The 24,448-nt window shown below is 36.0% G+C and overlaps 1 pseudogene; it reads right to left on the reverse strand.

The window, feature by feature from the left end:
- Positions 1–15,156: 15,156 nt before the first annotated feature.
- Positions 15,157–21,437, reverse strand: LOC131837088 (large ribosomal subunit protein uL4-like; annotated as a pseudogene).
- Positions 21,438–24,448: the final 3,011 nt, after the last annotated feature.

Here is a 24,448-nt window from a genome sequence, read left to right on the forward strand (position 1 = left end):
GCGCCCCTCCGCTCCGCCCGCGGCCGCGCGCAGCGCCCGCCTCCCGGCTCCGCCCGCAGCCGCCCGGCGCGCGCCCTTCCCTGACGTCACCGGCCGCAGCCGCGCCCCGCCCCCACCTCTCGTGGACGAGCGCGCGCCGCCCCGCCCCCGCCCCCCACCCTCCCCGCGCCTCCGGGGCCAGCCTGGGAGCGCGCGCGCCCGCGGCTATGACCTGCACCGCGCGCGGGACCTCCAGGAAAAGTGCACGTTACTCCCGCGCAGGAGTGCTCGCTCTTCTTGGTGCCCCTTGGCACCTGCCCTTTGGCACCTGGGGGACTGCAGGAGAAGCTGCATAAATCGCCTGCCTTTGCTTTCTGCACCCTCACACTAGGTGCTTTCCATCCTTCTCACTTCTTCGCCCTGCTTACTCTTCCCAAACTTTGTCTCACCCATCCTGTCTCGGCTCCATTTCCAAGCCCTGCTTGGCCAATGCATCACTTTAATGCGAAGTTGCTCCTTTTGCTTCCTAAATTCGTGTTCTGACCTTTCCCCATTCTTGCCTTCCTCTTAATACTTCATGCCACCACTTCCATTGGTTCCTCTCGCTGATACCAAGGCCTGTTCACTGCTTTCTGTTCACTCTCACATCACTCTGTGAGTGTAACCACGCCCTTCCTCCCAAACAATGCGTTAAGTTACAGATTAGTTAATACCATCCTCCTGCTTTTCTTGACAACTGCTATTTTGCTTAGTTTAGGACTTTTTGTTTAGTTTTGAACATTACATATATGTTTAGTAATTGTTTAGAATTTGTTTGACTTTTTAAAATTGATACACAGTAAAACTGACCTTTTGAGGAGGGAGGGGTTTAAACACTTGTTTGGATTCTTGTAGCCACCAACACAATTAGGATACATCACCCAAAGAATTCTGTCTTGTCCTTTTATAGCCAAACCCTCCCCAAACTCGAATACACAGACATTGGCCATAGTTTTGCCTTTTTGAGAATGTTATGTATATGAAATTATGCCATATGCAGCATTTTGAGTCTGACTTTATTCATTCACCATTATGCCTTTGAGATTCATCGATGTTGTTTGTGTATCAATGGTTCTTTTTATTGTTGGATGCTATGCCATTCTTTGTACCACATTTTGTTTATTCAACCACTGAAGGATATTTGGGAGATTTCCAGTTTTTGGCGATTGTGAATAGATATTCTTCAAACAGTTGCATGCAGAATGTTGTATGCACAAAAGTTCTCAAATTAGTTGGGTAAATACCTTGGAGTATCAATGGAAAACTCATTTAACATTATAGGAATCCTACGGTTTTCCAGAGTGTGTACACCATATTCATAACCACTAGCAATGTAGAGTCTCACCTTCCTGCATCCTTGATATGCTAAAATATATTTGATATATATGTGTATAATTTATACATATATATGTATATATAGGAATATATGACATTTTCATAGTTCTGGAGTCATATGTCATTGTCATTTAAATTTTCAATCCCCTTATAAAAATGATGTTGAACATCTTCTCATATGCTTATCTGCTAGCTGTGTATCTTCTTTGATGAGGAATCTGTTCACATCCTTTGCTGATTTTTAATTTGGGTTTTTAAATGTTCTTATTTTTGAGTTTTAAGAGTTCTTTGTGTATTTTGGATAAAAGTACTTTATAGGATATGTGTGTTTTGCAAATATTTTCTGCCAGCGTGAGGCTTGTTTTTCATTCTCTAAATAGTGTCTTTTGCAGAGCAGAAGTTTTTAATTTTAATAAAAGTCTAACTTAGCATTTTTTCTTCCAAGAATCATACTTTTGGTATTATATCAAAAAAATCACCAAATCCTAAGTCACATAGATTTAAGTATGTTTTCTTCTTCACATTTTATAGTTTTACATTTCACATTTGGGTGTATGATCCATTTAAACTTAATTTTTGTGAGGGTTTAGGATCTATCTCAAGATTCTTTGTTTTGGTGAATTGCTTTTTTTGCTGTTGTTGCTTTTTTTTTTTTTTTTGCTTGTTTTGTTTTGTTTTTGGATTTGGATGTTCAGTTGCTTCAGCATCATTTCAAGAAAGCTATTCTTTCCCCACTGAATTACCTTTGCTTCTTTGTCAGAAATCAGCTGACTATCGCTATGTTGGTATTTTCTGTTGCATTGATCCATATGTTTATTTTTTGACCAATAATATCAGACTGTCTTGATCACTGTAGTTTTATAGTAAGTCTTGAAGTTGGGTAGTGTCATTCTTCTGTATTATATTGGTTATTGTAGCTCTTTTTTGCTTTTTCATATAAACTTTGATTTTTTATTGGAATTTAATTTAATATATACTGTATTATTAGTTTCAGAGGTAGACTTCAGTGATTCAACAGTTGCATACAATACCCATTATTTCAAGTACGCTCTTTAATGTCCATCACCCAATTACCCCATCCCCCTTTTGTATAAACTTTAGAATTAATTTGTAGATCTCTACAAAATAGCTTGTTCAGAATATAATTGAGATTCCATTGATCTATGGATCAAGTTTGGAAGAATTTATGTCTTAACAAGATTTTGTCCTCCAATCCATGGAAATAAAATATCTATCCATTCATTTAGATCTTCTTTTAATTTTTCAGCAATGTTTTATGGTTTTCTGTATAAAGGTTCTATGAATATTGTGAGTTACATGTAAGTATTTTTGGAGTTATTGTAAATGAAATTGTTTCTTAATTTCTAATTTTAATTATTTATTGCTGGAATATAGGAAAGCAGTTGACTCTTTATATTGACCTTGAATATCTTGCAAATAGGTTATTCTTGCCCCAGGAGTATTTTTGAAGATTCTCTGGGATTTTCTACATAGAATATTATCATCTACTAATAGAGACAGTTTTATTTCTTCCTTTTCAATCTGTATAGATTTTATTGTCTTTTCTTGTCCTCTTGAACTAGTCAGGACTTCCAGTGGAAGTGGAATAAGAGTGATAAAAGAGAATATCCTTGCCTTGTGCCTGATTTTAGGATGGAACATCCAGTTTCTCACCATTAAGTATGATGTTAACTATAGGGTTTTTGGTGCATATTCTTTATCAAATCGAGGAACTTTCTATTTCTAGTTTGCTGAAAGCTTTTTTTTTTTCCTTAATGAATAGGTGTTGAATTTTGTCAAATGCTTTTTCTGCATCTATTGATATGATCACATGATAATTCTTATTTAGCTTATTGATGTGATGGATTTGATGTCTGAATGTTGAGTCAGTCTTGCATAGGTATGTTGAATCCTACTTGGTTGGGGTATGTAATTGTTTTTATTCAGTGCTGGATTCATTTACTTATTTGAGAGCGAGAGTGAGAGACAGCATGGGCAGGGTGAGGGCAAAGGGAGAGGGAAAAGCATACTCCTCACTGAGCAGGGATTCCCCATGCAGGACTTGATCCCAGGACCCCGGGATCATGACCAGAGCTGAAGGCTGACGCTTAACAGAAAGAGCCACCCAGGCACCCTGCAATGCTAGATTCAGTTTGCTGTTTTGTTATTCAAGATTTTTTATGTCTATGTTTATGATAGATATTGGTTCGTAGTTTTCCTTTCTTGTAAAATCTATATCTTGCTTTGATATTAAGGTAATGCTGGACTCATAGGATGAGTTAGGAAGTGCTCCTTCTGTTTCTACCTTCTGGAAGAGATTGTAAAAAATTAGTATAATTTCTTTCTTAAACCTTTGGTAAAATTCACTGTTGAAACCATCTCGGTCGGTGATTATTTTGGAAAGCTATTAATTATTCAGTTTCTTTATAAATACAGACTCATTTAGTTTATCTACTTGTTTTTGCATATATTTTGGTAGTTGTCTTTAAAGGAATTGATTTATTTCTTCAAAACATTCACATTTGTGGGTATAAAGTTGTTGATTGTCATTCTTTATTTTTTTTTTAATGTTCATGAAGTCAGGAGGGATGAATTCTCTTTCATTTCTGATATTATTACACGGTGCCCTGTATCTTTTTTTCTTGGTAAGCCTGGCACAGTTTTACAGATTTGAGTAATCTGTGCAAAGAACCAGGGTTGGTTTCTTTATCTTTTAATTTTCTCTATGTTCTTCTGTTTTTTTTTTTTTTAATAAACCCCCCACCCCTACCCCATAACCATCATTTTTTCTCTATAGTTGAATGTCTGCTTCTAGGTTTGCCTCTCTTTTTTTCCCAAGTTTTTATTTAAGTTCCTGCTAGTTTACATATAGTGTAATAATAGTTTCAGGTGCAGAATTTAGTGATTCTTGCACATGTAACACCTGGTGCTCATCCCAACAAGTGCCCTCCTTAATACCCATCACCTATTTAACCCATCCCCCACCCAATTCCCCTCCAGTAACCATCAATTTGTTCTCTACAGTGAAGAGTTTTTTTCTTGGTTTTCCTCTCTTTTTTCTCCCTGTATGTTCATTGGTTTTGTTTCTTAAAGTCCACAAATGAGTGAAATCATATGGTATTGGTCTTTCTCTGACTGACTTAACTTCACTTAGCATAATACTCTCTGACTCCATTCACGTTGTTGCAAATGGTGAGCTTTCATTCTTTTTGATGGCTTAGTTATATTCCTCACATTATATACGAAAATGAATTCGAAGTGGATTAAAGACCAAAATGTGAGGCATGAAACCATTAAAATCCTAGAGGAGGACACAGGCAGTAACCTCTTTGACATTAGCCACAACAACTTCTTATTAGATATTTGTCCTGAGGCAAGGGAAACAAAAGTAAAAATAAACTATTGGGACTTCATAAAAAATAAAAAGCTTCTGTATAGTGAAGAAAACAATTAACAAAATTAAAAAGCAGCTTACAGAATGGGAGAAGATATTTGCAAATGGCATATCTGATAAAGGATTAGCCTCTAAAATCTATAAAGAACTTATAGAACAACACCCAAAAAACAAATATTCCAGTTTAAAAATGGGCAGAAGACTTAAGTAGGCATTTTCTCAAAGAAGACATACAGATGGCCAACAGATATGTGAAACATGCTCAACATCACTCATTTTCAGGTAAATATAAATCAAAACTACAATGAGATATCACCTCACACCTGTCAGAATGGCTAAAATTAACAACACAGGTTTGCCAAGGATGAGGAGAAAGGGGAATCCTCTTGCACAATCGGAAGAAATGCAAACTGGTATAGCCACTGTGAGAAATAGTATGGGCATTCCTTAAAAAGTTAAAAATAGAACTACTCCAGATCCAACAATTGTCATCCCAGGTATTACCCAAAGGATACAAAAATACTAATTTAAAGGAGTACATACACCCTGATGTTTATAGCACCATTATCAACAATAGCCAAATTATGGAAAGGGCCCACATATCCATTGACTGATGAATGGATAAAGAAAATGTGGTATATATACACAATGGAAGATGGTGTTCTCCTCTTTTATGATGACTTGTAAATTTTTATTGGGTAATGAGAACTGAGGTAAATTGTCCTCTACAATGAGGATTGATGTTAATATGGGTAGGACTGATGCTCTGTTTTTACAACTGTGTTTGTAGGTTACCAGAGGCTTCAAATTCTTGTTGTTCTTGTTTGTTGTCTTCTCTCTTAACTTTGAGCTTCCCTAAGGACTCCTCCTCAAAGAATCTGTGTTGTGCAGCTTATCTGTTACCTACTGTTAGTATCCTTGAACCCTGTCAGTATAGTGGTAAGGTATGGGTGAGGGAGAGAACTTCATAATCTTCCAATTATACTGAGTCTTTTAGCACACATGTTTCTCTGCCCTGTGACCTTGACAGGTGTTTCTTTTTCTATGGATTCCTCTTCCCTCATGCTTTAGGTAAGACAGGCAGGCTCTAGGGGGTGGATTGAGAGGACTTTCTTTTTTTATGGTAATGGGACAGGGCTCCAATAAAAGCTTTCCCCCTGGAAAGTATGCTTCTTTTATGGAAAAGTCTCTGGTATATTTCACAAGGATTATTCTTTCTCTCCCTGTGAATGCCAAAAGGGAATCTTCTTTGGACCTGCATTGTGAGAACCTGGCAAGGTTTCTAGAGGTAATGTACATTGAAGTGTGGGAGTCCTCCTAAGATTGACCCCCAGGAGTTTTTCACTTTCAAACTGGTCCTCACTTAGCCTCTTGTAATTTGTCAAAATTATCGTTTAGGCATTCTACCAGTGTGTAGCTCCAGTAGCTTCCCCAGGTGAGCAGATCTCAGTGTGACTTTCTAGATTCACCTGTCTTTTCTCAGATTTCCAGGTGGTAGTTTTTCCTGCAACACCAATTTTATGAGGGGTCCAGGAAAAGTCACTGCTTTTCCATTTGTCCAGTTCTTACTGTAGAGACAACAATGATTTGCAAGTTCTTTACACACCAGACCCCAGACCAGATGTCTCCCTATCATTATGGTCGTAACATGCATTTCCCTAATGGTTAATGATGGTGAACCTCTTTTTATGGGCTTATTTGCCATCTTTCTATTCTTTTTGGTGAATTTTCTGTTCAAGTCTTAAATTCATTTTTATGGTATTATTTTATTTCTGTTAAGTTTTGAGAGTTCTTTATAAATTCTGGATATAAGTCCTTTATCAAATATATGATTTGTAAATATTTTCTTCCATTCTTTAGCTTATCTATTCATTCTATTAAGAGGTTTTCTTTTTCATAAAACAAACATTTTTAATTTTGATGAAGTCTGATTTAGAATTTTTTATTTTATTTTATGGCTCAGATTTTTGGTGAGATACCTAAGTACTCTTTCTCTAACTCCATGTAACAAATATCCTCTATGTTTTCTTCAAAAAGTTTTATAGATTTGCATTTTACATTTATATATCACCTATTTTTCATTAATTTTTTGTAATAGGTGTGAAGATTTGGAGATACCCAATTTTTCAACAACATTTGTTGAAGACTTTCCTATCTGCATTGAATGACCTTTGCACCTTTGCCAAAAATCAATTGTGTGGATTAATTTATGTATTTTATGTTGCATTGATATATATCCCTTCACCTTCTTTGATTACTATAGTTCTATATTAATTTTAAAAATCAAATGCTGTGAGTCCTATGACTTTCTTCTTTTCAAAAATATTTGGCTTTACTACTTCCTTTTTTTTTTTTTTTTTTTTAAAAGACTTCACTTATTTATGAGAGAGAGAGAGAGAGAAAGCGAAGGGAGAGAACAAGAAGCGGGGAGAGGGAGAAGCAGGCTCTCCACTGAAGGAGGAGCCAGACATTGGCAGGGAGCTTGATGAAGCATTCAATCCCTGGACCCTTGGTCCAGCTCCCTGCCAAAGGCAGATGCTTAACTGACTAGGCCACCCAGGTGCCCTGTTCCTTTGCCTTTCTATATAACTTTCAGAATCAAGCTTATCTGTATCTACAAAAACACTGGATGAGGTTTTGATTGGAATGGAGTTAAATTTGTAGATCCATCTGGGGAGAACTGATATGCTACATGTATGTACATACGTCTATTTATTTTTTCTGTGATTTCTTTCATCAATGTTTGGTAATATCAAGGTCCTTCACATGGTTTGGTCAACTTATTTGTAAGTATTTCAAAGTAATTTTTATTTTTATTTTTATTTTTTATTATTATTTTTTTAAAGATTTTATTTATTTATTTGAGAGAGATTTATTGAGAGAGATCACAAGCAGGCAGAGAGGCAGGCAGAGAGAGAGGAGGAAGCAGGCTCCCTGCTGAGCAGAGAGCCCGATGCGGGGCTCGATCCCAGGACCCTGAGATCATGACCTGAGCCAAAGGCAGCGGCTTAACCCGCTGAGCCACCCAGGCGCTCCTCAAAGTAATTTTTAAAGGTATTGTTAATTTTCAAAATTTCCCATTTCCATTGCTTATTGCTATTATTCAGAAATATGATTGACTTTTGTGTGTCGAATTTATATCCTACAGCCTTATTATTTCTTGTTCTTTTTAACAAATTCAATTGGATTTTATGTATGGATAATATTATATTCTGTTAATAGGAACAGTTTTCTTCTTCTTTTCCCATCCATATGTCATTTTTTTTCCTCACAAATTGTACTAGCAAGAAATTCCAGTAGGAAAATGAATAAAAGAGATAAATGTGGACATCCTTGCCTTATTTTTGATCTTTGGACCAAAAAAATAAAATAAAATAAATCTTTCAACATTAAGTGTGATGTTAGCTAATGGCTTTTGTTAATGCCCTTGGCAGGTGTTGGTGGTGGGGGGTGTCACTTTTTGTCTTAGTTTGCTGAATGTTTGAGTTATGAGTGCATATCAAATTTTGGCAGATGTTTCTTTTAAGTCAATTTAGAGGGTCATGTAGTTTTCTTCACTAGTCTGTTAATATGGTGGATTATGTTTCTGTTTTTGAATATTGAACCAGCCTTGCATTCCTAGGATATATCCAGCTTTGTCATCGTGGTTTTTTTTTTTTTTTTCTTTTTTATGGTTTGTTGTAATCAATTTGTCAGTACTTTGTTGAGAAATTCTGCATCTATCTTCATAAGGATATTGGTTCATTGTTCTCTTGTACTATCTTTGACTTCGCTTTGGGATCAGGGTAATAGTTATCTTATAAAAATATACTTTCTGGAAGTAACTGTGTGGAATTTATACTGTTTCTTCTTTGAATACTTTGTAGTTTCACCAGCAAAACTGTGTGCACATGGAGGGTTTTTTGTTTTTAAAGAAAAATTCAGAGTTTTGTTATAGATAGATATGGAACTATTCAGGAATTCATATACAACTTTATGAATTTACTCTCTTACTCTCCCTTCTCTTCAGTCTTCTTCACTCTGTCCAACTTTCTGGGGTCTTCCAGCTGTAAAACTAGGACTCTAACCTCCACATTCTGCCACACACTTCTCATAGCTGCATCTCCATTCACGGCCAAGTTGCAGGAGTATAGCAAAAGAAAAAACAAACAAACAAACAAATAGAGACATTCTTCACACTCTTGAGAACACACCTCTTCTAGTCAGAGAGAAGGGTCATCTAAATCAGCATTTTAAGTGCCTGCCTGGCCTCAGTTGCGTCTGCTGCCACCATCACCATGGTGCAGTATTGCTTGAGGGTTGGGGTAGGAAAGAGAGGCCAAAAGAATTGTAAAATAATCCCCAATTCAAAGAAATAGAAATAAAACATTTCATGTGAGTGAAAATCCTAGAGGGTGAGGAAACAAGGCATATCCTCTCCCATCCTCAATGTGTTGGAAGGAACAGAGATGTGACCCTGCACTGTAGTCATCCTCAGAACAGGAGAGGTCATATATAGATGCCACTAACAGGTGTATCTTTGACCCTTTAACCCTGGGTCCCCAACAAAAACTTCCAGCTGAGCAGAGGAGACTGGGAAGCAGTCAGCAGCATAGATTTCAAATTTCCCTGAATCCCCTGATAAAAACAGAGCAACTAAGATAATAAGCTGAAAACACTTGAACAACATGTGCAACCAACTGAGGAGATAAAATAATCTCACAAATACCAGTGTTGGAAAGGGTGGGGACGCACCATCAAGAGATAATACCCCAGTGCAGTTTTAAGAACTATGAGGAATTGAAAGAAAGATAAAGGTGGCCTAAAGTTTAAGGTAATTCCTTCTATTTCTTTGTGTACTAAAAATATTTATCATGTATGTTTTTTAAAAGTCTTATTGAGATAGGATTGACCTAAGATAAACTGAACACACTCAAAGAGTACAACTTGACCAGTTTTGACATATGCATATAGTCAAGAAATCATCACCATGACCAAGATGATTAATATTTCTATCACCCCCAATTTCCTTATGGTTCTTTATAGTTCCCTCCTCATGTCCTCCCTGTTCTTCCCTCTTCTCTTCCAGGCAACCACTGGTCTGCTTTCTGGTGTTGACATTAAAAAAAAATTATCTTTTCTGTCTTCATTGAATTTGTTTTTCTCCTTGAATACATAATAGTTTTCCTAATGTTAACCCATGCTTTGTTAGATCTCTTTTACTAATGTTTTGTTTAGGATAATGACATCTACATGCACGAGTAAGATTGGCTTATAATATTTCTTTCTTATTATCTCCGTTTTCAATATCAAAGTTATACTGAATCCATAAATTTATTTGGAAGATATCAGGATTGGCTGGGTTGTATGGCATAACCAAGGAGGCTAAACATCTCAAGGGCTTAAATGCAACTGTCAATTTCTAACTCTTGCTATATCTCAGGGCATCTGTGCTCATCCTCTCTGTCTTCCTGTATGCTGTGCCTAAAGAAGCCCATCTGTATCAAAGGGCTTGCTTACTCTCAAGCTTCTTACTGGATTTGGCCAACAAGGAGAACTTGTGAGAGAGGAGAGGGAGAAGATCAGTGAGGATGTTACCTATCTGTGGCATTGCCACAAGTTGACAAACTAGCATAATCTAGCCTGATTTCCAAGATGGCAAAACTTGCACTCCGCCAAGTACCTGCAATGAGGCTATTTGTATAACATTCATGTCTACTCCAAGAAATGGGGACTCTATATATTTGAAACAATCTGAACAAATTATTTAGCATAATGTACTATTAAGCCATTTGAGGGTTCATTTTTTTTGTTACTGGTCATTTAATTTTTATAGCTTTTTGTTGGGGTACACTTTACATACAGTGTAAATACTGTGCTGGTTCATACATATATGGTTCGGTGTATTTTGCCAAATGTATAAACCCATTTAACCCACATCCCTATTAAGAAATAAAACATTTTTATTGTCTGAGAAAACCTTTTTTCTAATTAAAGATTTTATTTTGCCCATCCTAGGTCTTTTGGATTTCTTTATAATTTGAGAATCTATTTGTTAATTTCTACAAAAATACTGCTAGGATTTTTATTGGAATTGCCTTTAATTCTATAGATTACTTTGAAGGAAAAAGTGCCACCTTAAATATATTGAATCTTCCAGCCCATTAATATGATATATAATGTATTTATTAAGGTTTTCTTTACTTTTTAAAAAAAATGTAATATAGCTTTCAGCATATATATCTTATACATATTTTTAAAAATTATCCATAGTATTTATAACTGTCCCTAACTACTGTTAAGTGGTGTATAAACATTAATTTTTCAATTGAATGTTGTTAGTTTTTTTTTTTTAAGATTTTATTTATTTATTTGACAGACAGAGAGGAAGCAGGCTCCCTGCTGAGCAGAGAGCCTGACAGGGGGAGGTGGGCGCTAGTCTTTCCCAGGACCCTGAGATCATGACCTGAGCCAAAAGCAGAGGCTTTAACCCACTGAGCCACCCAAGAGCCCCTGAATATTGTTAGTATTAAGAGTACATTTGATTTTGTATATTGACTTTGTGTACTGAAACCTTGCTAAATTCACTTATTAGTGGTTTTTTTTTTTTTTTTTTTTCCCTTCTTGTCATGGATTCCTTAGGGTTTTCTACAAAGGTTATTGTGTCATCTGTGAGTAAAGGCAATTTTATTTTTTTATTTCCACTATTTCCATTATTTCTTTTTTCTTTTTGTCTGAATACACTGGCTTGGAAATTCAGTATTATACCAAATTAAAGTGTTAAACATAAATTTTGCTTTGTTCTAGCTCCTGTGATGCCATATCCAGTTTACTCATCCTTCCCTTCCTTCTGAAAACCACTGGTTTGTTCTCTATATTTATGTGGAGGTTCCTAAAAAAATTAGAAATACCATCTAATCCTATAATTCCAGACATTATATTTCTTGTTTTGTAATTTTTTAACCTTACAAAGAGTTTCATCTTAGTTGAATTTGTTTGCAAAAAAAAAAAAAAAAGTTGATAATATTACCTTATTGTCTCATTTATGTCTGTAGGGTCTATAGGGATGTCTCCTTACTGATATTAGTAATTTTTGTTTTTTACTTTTTTTTTGTCTTGATCTATCTCACAGGGGTTGTAATTTTTAAAATCTTTTCATAGAGCTAGCTTTTTCCATTGTCCATTTTATGTTTCATTGATTTCTGCCCTTATCAGTATTGTTCCTTTCCTTCCACCTAATTTAGATTTTATTTATTCTTTCTTGTAACTTAAAAAGCACTTTATATAATATTTAAACCAGTTCATATTATTCTAGGTACATACTTGGCTGCTTTCATTATCATTCATTTTTACTTATGAGTTCATTTTAAACACATAAATTACTATAGTTCCCATACACTACAAACTCAGCCTTCTCTATTATTAATGTCTTATATTAATGAAGCATTTCCTATAAATAAGCAGATATTGATGTATTATTTTTAGTTGAAGTCCATAGTCTATTTATTTATTCTTAGTTCTAGGATCCCATGGGATCACAGGATACCACATTATATTCAATTTTCAGGTCTCCTTAGGTTTCTCTTGCTTGTGATAGTTTCTAAAGACTTCCCTTGTTTTTCATGACTTTGACTGTTTTGAGTCCCAAGTATTTTGTAGTATGATTTGCTATTGCAACTTGTCTGTTTTTATTTTTCCTCCCAAATAGAATGGTGTTATGGGTTTTGAAAGAAAAAGCACAGAGATTAAGTACATTCTCATAATATCTTATCAAGGGTACATAATGTCAACATGGTTTATCACTGTTAATGTTGACCTTGATCACCGGGCTGAAGTAGCATTTGTCAGGTTTCTCCACTAAAAGTTACTGTTTGTTTTTTTTTTTCTCTCTCCATACTGTACTTTTTAGAAGAAATTTACTTTGTACCTTCTACACATAAGGAGTGGAGAGCCATACTTCACTTCTGTGATGTAATATTTATCTCCATAAATTATTTGGAATTCTTCTACATAGAGTATTTTTCTCTTCTCTTCCAATAATTAATTCATTTAAGTCTGTGTGGACACATGGACACATTTCATATGTTTGGCTGTGATCCAAAATTGTTTTGTTTCTCTAATTGTTCCACTTTGGCCATTGGGAGCTCTTTGTGCTACTTTTATGAATGGAATTTTGTTTTCTTATTGCGGAATAATTGAAGTATATTAAAGTACATATACTTGAAATGAAACTGAAGTATGCTAACATACATGTACTTACAGTCAGTTTTTTGTTTTTTTTAAAGATTTTATTTATTTATTTGACAGGGAAAGAGAGCACAAGCAGGGAGGAGCATCAAGAGAGAAAGGGAGGAGCAGGCTCCCAACTGAGCAGGGAGCCGGATGTGGGGCTCCATCCCAGGACTCTGGAATCATGACCTGAGCTGAAGGCAGACACTCAACTGACTGAGCCACCCAGGCACCTCTTACAGTCAGTTTTGACATAAATACATTTACCTATGAAATCATTATCACAAATAAAATAAAAAATTTTATATACTATGGAGTATTATGCCTCCATCAGAAAGGACGAATACCCAACTTTTGTAGCAACATGGACGGGACTGGAAGAGATTATGCTGAGTGAAATAAGTCAAGCAGAGAGAGTCAATTATCATATGGTTTCACTTATTTGTGGAGCATAACAAATATCATGGAGGACAAGGGGTATTAGAGAGGAGAAGGGAGTTGGGGTAAATTGGAAGGGGAGGTGAATCATGAGAGACTATGGACTCTGAAAAACAATCTGAGGGGTTTGAAGTGGCGGGGGGGTGGGATGTTGGGGTACCAGGTGGTGGGTATTATAGAGGGCACGGATTGCATGGAGCACTGGGTGTGGTACAAAAATAATGAATACTGTTTTTCTGAAAATAAATAAATTGAAAAAAATTTTTTTCATTACCCTTAAAATTTTCTCTCCATCACTATCCCCATGCAACCACTAATTTCATTCAGTCACTGCATATCAGTTTACATTTTCTTGAATTTATATATGCATTTACAATTTTTGTTTTACCTTGCTTTTTTCACTCAGCATAATCATTTTGTCACTTGTGTTGCATGAGTTACTGAATAATATTCCACTGTATAGATATTCCATTCACTTGTTAAAGGGCATTTGAGTTATTTCCAGTATTTTGTTATTACAGATAAAAATGCGGTATACATTTATCTATAGATCTTTGTGTGAACATATGATTTTATCCCTCTTGGATAAATAACCAGTAGTAGAATCTTGGCTTATATGGTAGCTGTATGTTTAAATTTTTAGGAAACCATGAAATTGTTTTCCAAAGGAGCTGTATCATTTTATATTCCCACCGGCACATGAATATCTCAATTTATCCATATTCTCATAACACTGATAAAGTCAGTATTTTTCTTATTTTAATTTTTTTGTTATAACATTTAGTGATTCTAATGCTAGTGGAATGTTACCTTATTTAGTGGCTTTAACTTATGTTTCTCTGAAAAAATAATATCATTGGCATATTTTTATGTATTTATTGGCTATTTATTTTTTTATTTGTGAAGTACCTGTTCAAATATTTTCCTTACATTATTATTAGTTTGTTTTTGTTATTGTTTTGTAAGAACTCTTTCTGAATATCAGTACTTTGCCTGATACATTTTTACAAATATTTTCTTTCCGCTTATGGCTTGCCTTTTAGTTTTCCTAATAATTTTCTTTGCTCTTTAGAGAGCAAAAATTTTTTGTTTTGGTTAAATTATATTTACTTGTGCATGTATATATGTATTTTTGTTTTAAAATTTGACATTTGTGTTGCATCTAAGAAAACTTTCCCTACCCCAACACCACATAGACTTTCTGTTTCCTTCCAGAAGTTTTATAGATTTCGGGGTTTTTTTAGGTGTGTAATCGATTTGAAGTTCATTTTTTTTTATGGTGTGAGATAATGGTTGATGTTTATTTTATTGCTAATGGTTTTCCAATTGTTCAAGCATCCTTTATTCAAAATATTTTTTTCCACATTTAATTGTCTTGGAACCAGTGTCAGAACTCAGATCTGTACTATACACATAGTAATAGACTGTGTTCCATTTATCTACTTGTCTGTCTTGATGCCAAAGCCACATTGCCTTGATTAGTGAATTATATGAAGTCTCAAAGTCAGGTAGAATAAGTCTTCCAAATTATTTTCTTGTTTAATTTTATAAAAGTCTATTGTAGTTTCATGTAAATTTTAATATTAACTTGTCAATTTCTTTAAAAAATTCTTTCTAGAATTTTATTTGGAATTATGTTGAATCTATAGATCAAGTTGGGAATATTTGCTATCTTTCTTTTTCCCACTGTCTTTGATCAGGTCTTTATTCAAAATTAGCTGTCTAAATGATTTGACTTTTATGGAACAAATAAATGTAAGTTTTTAGGCAGCAGGATTCTTATCTTCCATGGTGTGTTTCTTTTCTGCAGCCTTCTTGTCAGTTGCTGGTTTCTTGGTAGTTGCAACTTTTTTTCCCTCCAAAGGTTTCTTCTTCTGCACACCAGTAGCCTTCTTTCCCTTCTTTCCTACCGTGGGCTTCTCGCCCAGACCCCACTTCTCATCTGATTTGGCTTCTAAGTTTCCTGCTGCCGTATCCATCCAGAGTTTGTAATTCTTGGCCTGGCGATGAATGTTGTTCTCATGCATGGTCTTTGCATATGGATTTAGCTTCAATATGATTCTCGGGTTCTTCTTTGGATTCTTCTTCAGGTCTCTGTCATGAATCTTCTTGCATGATGCTTAGAGGGCTCTTTGAATCTCTGGGCTTTTCAAGATTCTGCTAAGGTCCGTATTACGCATCTTATACATGGGAATGTTGTAGTTACTCTTTTTAAAAAAAAAATTTTTTTTAAGATTTTATTTATTTATTTGACAGACAGAGATCACAAGCAGGCAAAGAGACAGGCAGAGAGGGAGGAGGAAGCAGGCTCCCCACTAAGCAGAGAGCCCGATGTGGGGCTCAATCCCAGGACCCTGAGATCATGACCTGAGCCCAAGGCAGAGGTTTTAACCCACTGAGCCACCCAGGTACCTGTTGTAGTTACTCTTGAGGCAGGCAGCCTTACACCAAGTGCCAACAGATTGTGTAACTTGCAGAAAGCTCTTTCAGTCCAAATGCAGAAATGTCTCACAGGTCCACCTGAAGCAAGTTTCAAAATGTTCAGTTTGCTTACATTAAGTAAAGTAATTCCTGGGATGATTCTGAAAGCCTCGATGATACTGTTGTCTTCATTATAGGTGATGTAGGGTCCCCTGTGCTGCATACGATGATGGTTTTTTGTTTTGCCCTTGACAGCTCTGATTCACTGGGAAGCACAGACCTCTTTGATATTGTTCCTTTTTGATATCATAGAACTTTTTTATATCACCCCATTGATATCATAGACCTTTTTGATATAATTTAAGTTTCTTAAGAAGCAAAACAGACTTCTTGGTCTTCTTGCAACCTTCAGCTTTATCTTCAGCCATGAAAGGAAGTTCAGGATCTTCCTCAATAAGATGACTGTTAGACATGACTAGTGCTGGTAAGGCTGAGGCAGCCAGGGCAGAGCAGATAGCACATTGCTTCTGTATTGTGTTCACTCTGCGGTGCCAATGGCGCCAGGTTTTGGTTGGTGCAAACATGTGGCCACCACAACACATATTTCCAAAAGCATCCTGGCCTTTTAACGTTTGTTATTATTTTCTCAATAAAATAGCTTTATTGAGGTATATTTAACACTTAAAAATATGAATACATTTAAAGTGCACAACAAGATATGTTTTAACATATGAATATACCTATTAAACTATCACTATAATCAAGAATGTGAATATATATGACATCCCCTCAAATTTTTTTCATGCTGCTTTATATCATTTGTTCCTTCACCTCTCTAGTCTGCCCCTATCCCTAGTCAACCTCTGATAGCTGTCCCTATACACCAGTTTGTGCTTTGTAGAATTTAAATAAAATTCTCTTTCTATTATTTGGCATAATTATTTTGAGATTTGTTTATGTTGTTGCATGTATCACCACTTCATTCTTTTTTATTGCTAAGTAATAGTCCATTGTATGAATATAATACATTCTGTGTATTCAATCATTGATGAGAATTTTGGATTTTATAGGTTTTGTCTTTTACAAATATAGCTGCTATAAAAATTCATTTGCATATTCTTGTATGAATATATGCCTCAATTTCTCTTGGGTAAATAAATACCTAGGTGTGAAATGACTGGAATGCATGGTATATTAATTAATTGATTTTCAGATGTTAAATCAACCATACACTGCTAGGATTAATCCAAACCGGCCACACATTTGCTCTTCTTCACATGTTGATTCAATTTCTTTGTATTTTGTTCAGGGATTTTGTGTTTATAGTCATTAAAGGATTGCTCTGTGGTTTTCTTTTCTTGTAATATCTTCTCCTGGTTTTCATATCAGAGTAATTCTTGTCTCATGGAATGGATTGAGAAGTACTCCTTCCTCTTTGATTTTTATGTAAGAGTTTGTAGTTAATGTAGAATTAATATTATTTCTTGCTTAAATTCCTTAGTGAAGATATTTGGGTCTGGTAGCATTTTTTCACTTGTTTCCTTTTTAAGGATGTTGAGTATAATTTTAATTTCCTTGATAGAGGACAATTCGTGCTATCAGTTTCTTCTTGAGTGAGGTTTCTAATTTATATATTTTAAAAAGTTGTCCATTTCATGTACCTTGTCAAATTTATTGATATAAAATTATTAATTATAGTCCATATATTTCTTTGAACCTGTAGAATCTGTAGTAATGTCACTTGAAGGTAGTAATCTGTATCTTCTTTCTTTCTGATCAGTCTGGCTAGGGGTTTATCAGTTTATAGAGTTTCTAAAAGAATCGACTTTTAATTTCATCAATTTGTTTTTTGGTTGGTTTTCTGTTACATTAGTTTCTATTTTTAAATTTTATTTCTTCTGTATATAATCCACTATGTTTGCTCTTTTTTCTTTCTGGTGGACTCTGTGGTCATTGACTTGAGACCTTTTCTTACTCTAACATCATTAAAGTGGAAGCCCACAAATTTAATGTGTTGTGTTTTCATTTGCATTTATACTTTCTAGTTTCCATTGTGGTTTCTTTCTTTTCTTTCTTTTTTTTTTTTTTTTGATCTATGTGTTATTTATAAATGTGTAAATTAGTTTCCAATATTTAGAGATTTTTTTCCCACCAGAGATATTTCTATGACTGGTTTCTAGTTTAATTGTTTATGGCTAGAGAATGTACTTTGTTAGACTTAAATCAATTTAATTTATTGAGACTTGTTTTAGAATCCAGAATATGTTCTACCTTAGTTAATATTGTTTCTGCAGCACATGAAAAAAAAAATATTCTGATGTTGGTTATTGGAATGTTTTATATATCAATTAAGAAAAGTTGGTTAACTGTGTTATTAAAGTCTTCTGTGTTGTTACTGAGTTCCTGTTATTTGTTCTATTAATTCTTATTGTTAAAGATTTTATTTTTAAGTAATCTCTACACCTAATGTGGGGCTTGAACTCATGACCCCAAGATTGAGAGTCACATGTACTACCAACTAAGCCAGCTAGGTGTCCCTCTATTAATTCTTAAAAATTAATAAATATTAATAATTATTTAAGTCTCTGACTGTAACTATGAATTTGTCTATTTCTCCCTGCAGTTCTGTCAGAGTTTGCTTCAAGTATTTTGAATGGGTGGTTGCATACATATTTAGGATTGTCACATCTTCTTTAGCTGACTTCTTTATCATTGTGAATTAAGCTTATTTTTGATAGCATTCTATCATCAAGAATTGACTATTTCTGATATTTGAGCAAATTTAGTACTATTTATATTATTTTTAACATGGTTTACAATTTTCTATCCTTTTTCTTTTAAGTGATTTGTATCTTCATATGTAAAACATGGCTTCTCTGTTTCTCTCTCTCTTTCTTTCTTTTTTTTTTCTTGTAGATACTGTATAGTTGGATCTTGAACATTTAATCTAATATGCCAATCCCCAACTTTTAATCAGAGTGGTCAGACCCTTTAAAATTACTGTGATAATTGGCAAAATTAGCTTTAAATCTTGCTATTTTTTTCTGTTTATCTCTTTTGTACTTTGTTTTCCTTTTTTCCTATTACTCCTTAGGTAAAATGAGTGTTATTTATGATTACAATTTAACATCTGTTGGCTTATTAGTTATAGCTCTCTGTGTTATTGTTTGGTGGTTGCTTTAGGATTTATAGAATGCATCTTTAAACTATCACGGTATATCTTCATGTGATCTTATAAAAATTTTAGTAGAACATAAGAACTGTACAAAGTATATTTTTTAGTTATCCTGGCCTTTGTGCTATTACTGTTATCCATATGATTTTATACATTTTATAAACTCCACAGTACATTACTATCACTGTTGTTTAAACAATTTTCTTTCTTTTTTTTTTAAAGATTTTATTTATTTTACAGACAGAGATCACAAGTAAGCAGAGAGGCAGGCAGAGAGAGAGGAGGAAGCAGGCTCCCCACTGAGCAGAGAGCCCGATGTGGGGCTCGATCCCAGGACCCTGGGGTCATGACCTGAGCCGAAGGCAGTGGCTCAACCCACTGAGCCACCCAGGTGCCCCTAAACAATTTTCTTTTAAATGGGTTTAAATAATAAGAAACAATCTTGTATATTTACCCAATGTAGTTATCCTTTCTGGTCTCTTCATTCAATGTGTAGATCCATATTTCTATCTTTCTTCTGCCTGTTGGATTTCCTGTTTTGTGATAATGAATTATTTTGGCTTTGTATGTCTGAAAATATCTTTATTTTATCTTCATTTTTGAAATATATTTTCTCTGGATGTAGTAATCTAGGTTGACAGTTTTTACTTTCAGTGCTTTAAAGATTTCCCCTGTCTTAGTGCTTTCTTTCTTTTTTTTTAATGTTTTATTTTTTTAATTTCTTTTCAGTGTACCAGAATTCATTGTTTATGCACCACACCCAGTGCTCCATGCAATATGTGCCCTCCCCAATACCCACCACCAGACCCACCCAGCCTCCCACCCCCCACCCCTTCAAAACCCTCAGATTGTTTCTCAGAGTCCATAGTCTCTCATGATTCATCTCCCCCTCCAATTTCTCCCAACTCCCTTCTCCTCTCCATCTCCCCATGTTCTCCATGTCATTCCTTATGCTCCACAAGTAAGTGAAACCATATGATAATTGACTCTCTCTGCTTGACTTATTCCACTCAGCACAATCTCTTCCAGATTATGTTGATACAAAATTTGGGTATTCATCCTTTCTGATGGAGGCATAATACTCCATAATGTATATGGACCACATCTTCCTTATCCATTCGTCCATTGAAGGGCATCTTGGTTCTTTCCACAGTTTGGCGACTATGGCCATTGCTGCTATGAACATTGGGGTACAGATGGCCCTTCTTTTCACTACAACTTTTTTTGTTTTTAATGAGAAATTTACCATCACCCTGATTTTTGCTTCTGTGTGTATGACAAGTCTATTTTCATGTCTATTTTTTATATTTTCTCTTTATGATGGGTTTTGAGCAATTTGATTTTGATGTGCCTTGGTGTATTCTTTTTTCATATTGCTTGTGTTTGGAATTTAACATCTTTGATCTTTGACTTTATAATTTTTATCAAATTTGAAATGTTTTTGGCTGTTATTTCTTCAGATACTTTTTTCTGCCCTTCCCCCTCTATGAATACCAGTTACACACATATTAGACCACTCAAGGTTTTGTTCCACAGCTCACTGATGCTCTTTTCATGCATTAATTATTTTTTTCCTCTATGTGTTTGTTCTTGGATAGCTTCCATTGCTGTGTCTTCAGAATCACAAATCTGTTTTTCTGCAATGTTTGACATGCCCTTTGATTTATGTAGTATATTTCATTTTTTTGTCTCAGGCTTGTCATTTACATTTTTAGAAGTTTTATTTGAGTTATGTCTCTATTTAAATTTCTTGAGCACCTGGAATAGAGTAACAATGGAATGTTCTTTTCTATGTATCTTTCACAGATCATTTTCCTGCTTCTTTGCATGTCTAATTATTTTTAATTGTGGTCTGATATTGTGAATATTTTCCTGTTACATAATGGACTTTTTGTATTCCTATAAATATTCTTTTTTTTTCCTCTAAGTAGGTTTCATGTCCAATATAGGACTTGAACTCATTACCCTGAGATCAAGAGTTGCACTCTACTGACTGAGCCAGCTAGGTACCCCTAAAAATATTCTTGAACTCAGTTTGCTGTTAGGTTACATGGAAACAGTTTGATCCTTTAAGGTTGTGTGTTAAGATTTGCTAGACAGGATCTAGTGTTTAATAAAGGGTTAATTTTATTGAGGCAAGTCTGTTCTTAGGATTCTACCCAATACCCTATAAACTATCTGTTCTTAGGATTCTACCCAATACCCTATAAATTATCCACCAATATGGTTTGGGGCAAATATATGATTTTTGGCCCATGGGAATGCAGGCACTGTTCCCTCTGATCCTTTTAGGACGCCTTTTTACAACCTCTGGTAGTTTCTTCACATGCATACCTTGATCATAATCTGCTGACCACTCAAGGACTTTTTGTAGCTCTCTCCTCTCTGGTACTCTGCTGCATGTACTCTATGTGCCTGGCTCTGGAATCTCAGTTCTGTCTCCTCCATTCAGGCAATCTCCTGGACTCTGCCTGGGTTGTACCTCTCTGTGTTGTAATCTGGAAACTTGAGGCAATTGTACGGGTTGCTCCTATCATTTCCCATCTCTCAGGGATTACTATCCTTTGCTCTAAAGCCATGTTTCATTTGTTTTATCTATTTTTTTCAAGTTGTTCTTTCAAGCATGAAAGCATTTTGCTCTATTTTATCTGGAAACTTAACTGTTTTTAAGTCATCCCTGCCTCATTGTGTGGACTCCTTTGTCATTGTGATCAGTCACTCCAGCTTTCCCTTTCCTGCTTGACCTCCTTCCTCAGCCCTTTCCTTGACTCCAGATCCTGGTTAAATATTTCTGCAGTCATAGGAATTTCAGTGTAACTCTGTAAAATCCATGTTCTAGTTTACAACCTTAAGAAGTCCCTCATGTACCCCTGTTTATTATTATGAAAGGTATCTATTTATTTTTAATTAAATTTTTTTTCTAAATTATAAGATGCAGAAGGAGATCACATATGAGGAAGTCTGTGTTAGAATACTGGCAGATGTAGTGAAGCATGGGGTGCATGCTCAGCCTCAGATCCAGTCTTCATGGGAAGTCAGATGTTCATTCAAGATCCCACAAAAAATTTCCATAATGTTCTCACAGGAGAAGTAGTGTGTGTCAAGCTCCTGAGTGTATTTGGCCTTTGGCTCACCGTCAAGTCTGTGTATCCAAGGTTGCATGGTCCTACAGCACAATGTTCAGGAATCCTTCAGATAAATGCCTCTCAAAGGGGGCAAGGAATTAACTGCACCTTTGGATCCCATGGAGTGTCCAGAATGATGCCACTGGCTCACAATAATATCTTCTGTCAGTACCTGTTTTGCAAACATGATTTCTAATATTCCCATCCATGCAGGCTATATAGCCCTTTCCTTGTTTCCCCAGTGAAGAAATTCTGACTCAAGGAGGCAAAGTGACTTACTTTGTCTCAACCAGTGGGTTACAGAGGCCTGCTTCAATGAAGATGTGAAGAAATCTTCACAATGAAGATGTGAAGAAATCTTCAATGAAGATTTCATTCCTGAATATTTTTCAGTGCCCCATCTAACCCATTCTATTCATACCGTTATTTTGGAGACAGCAGATAACGCAATGCTGTCTTGTTTTAAATCACAAAGTAGCAGAATGGATCATTGTTATGAACTGCACCATGCCCTCCCCATCAAATTCCTATGTTGAAGTCCTAACCCCAATCTGGTTATATTAGGATACAGCACCCTTAAAAGGGGGTAATTACAGTTAAATGAGATCATAGAGTAGGACCCTAACCCAATGTGACTGGTGTCCTTATAAGAAGAGGGAGAAATACCAGTGATGGACACAAAGGGAAAAGGCCAATGAGGAAACAGTGAGAAGGTGACAAAGGTGAGACAAGCTGAAGAGAAAGGCCTTAGAAGAAATAGTCCTGCCGACACAGCAATCTTGGACTTCCATTCTCCAGAACTGTGAAGCAAATAAATGTTTGTTGTTTAAGCCCTCAGTCTACAGTATGTTGTGGCAGCCTAGCCAGAATCCTCAAAACCAAAAAAAGAGTAAAAATAAAGATTTCTGTATTCCTTTGCAAAATCTAACATTTTGTGGATTGGGGATGTTTGACTCTCTCATCAGTTCAGATAACTTGACTCTGTGGAGCTCATAAGCCAACATCTTGTTTAATAATTCAACCATCTCTCCAAACTCCAGGGAAAATGTCTGTCGCACCTCCTGGGAGCTGTGTTTGGAAACCATTTTTCTCAATTTGCTGAAGGTCCCTACTGAATGGTGGTGGCCCTGGTTTCTCGGGATAGGTAAATACAGAATAAGGCTCTGAAAGTGACATTTTCTGCCACAGGAGCCAGTATGGGCAATGTCCCTAAGAGCATCCTTGAGTCCAAGTCAAAAGCCCCAGATCGAAGCAGCAAGAGGGAACCCTGAAGGACTGTTAGGGTGCCATGGTGCTTTGTAACAACTAGATTAGTGTGGGAGGCACCCTTAGTCACACATAATGCCCCAGAGAGGTGGGGGTGCTGAGCCTTTAAAAACTCATATGATGGACACAGGTGTTTGTTTGTTTTTAATATTCTAAGTACTTGTGATATTTACCAAATTCCATAACTTCATCCACACTTTTCTTGCTCCTATATATTCCTTCCAAATATCAGACTTTGTTAACCCAGATACCTTCAAGCCTAGCTCATCAGCACCCACCTTCTGGATTTCTCTCTTCCTCTTATAGGGGGAAGCATGGTGATTTTGGTCATTCAGTGCCAGCCTGAAAAAGCACAAAAGAGATGTGGTATGTGACATGAGGGCAGAGTTCAGAATGTTCTCTGCCAACTGCAGTAGAAATCCTTTCCTCAGGGGAGGTGAGTAAACTCCACATAGCCCACGGTGAAGATGCCATCCCAGCCTGGAGCAGTGGTAGTTAAACTAGAAACAATCCAGCTTAAATTATTATATTAGTTTAGCTCTGAAGGAGCAAGAGGAAGAAGAGATCAATATTGATATCTTTATTTACAGGGAGTGGAGGGCGGAGGACTGCATGTGTGTGGGCAGAGTGGAGAGGTTAAGAAGATCTGGATCCAGGCAGATCAACCTTTGTCCCCAGCTCCGTCCACACCAGTCTCTGGAAGCCCTGTATGGGGAGTGTCCAGAGAGGCTGAGAATGCCTTTCAGCTTCCACTGTGCCTATCTTCTCTTATACATTATGGCAGGATAAGGGAGGAGACAAATGAGGAATGCACTCATGCTGTGTGATTAAATTCCCAAGCCAAATGTTTCCAAGTCTCCCCATTTTCCTCCACACAGAACCCCTGGAACCATGCCGCTAGAGGAGTCCTCAAGGCAGTTGCCATCATACTGAATGTCAGGACCGGATACCCAAAGACCACATCATAAGCTTTTCCCACAGCTCCTGGTGAAACCTGGTCTCCTGTGATCTTTAACACCTCATAATCCAGCCATCATTAGCACTACCAAGGAATCTGATAGATGCAAA

Source organism: Mustela lutreola, chromosome 7 (assembly GCF_030435805.1).
Source record: "Mustela lutreola isolate mMusLut2 chromosome 7, mMusLut2.pri, whole genome shotgun sequence".
Taxonomy (NCBI): domain Eukaryota; kingdom Metazoa; phylum Chordata; class Mammalia; order Carnivora; family Mustelidae; genus Mustela; species Mustela lutreola.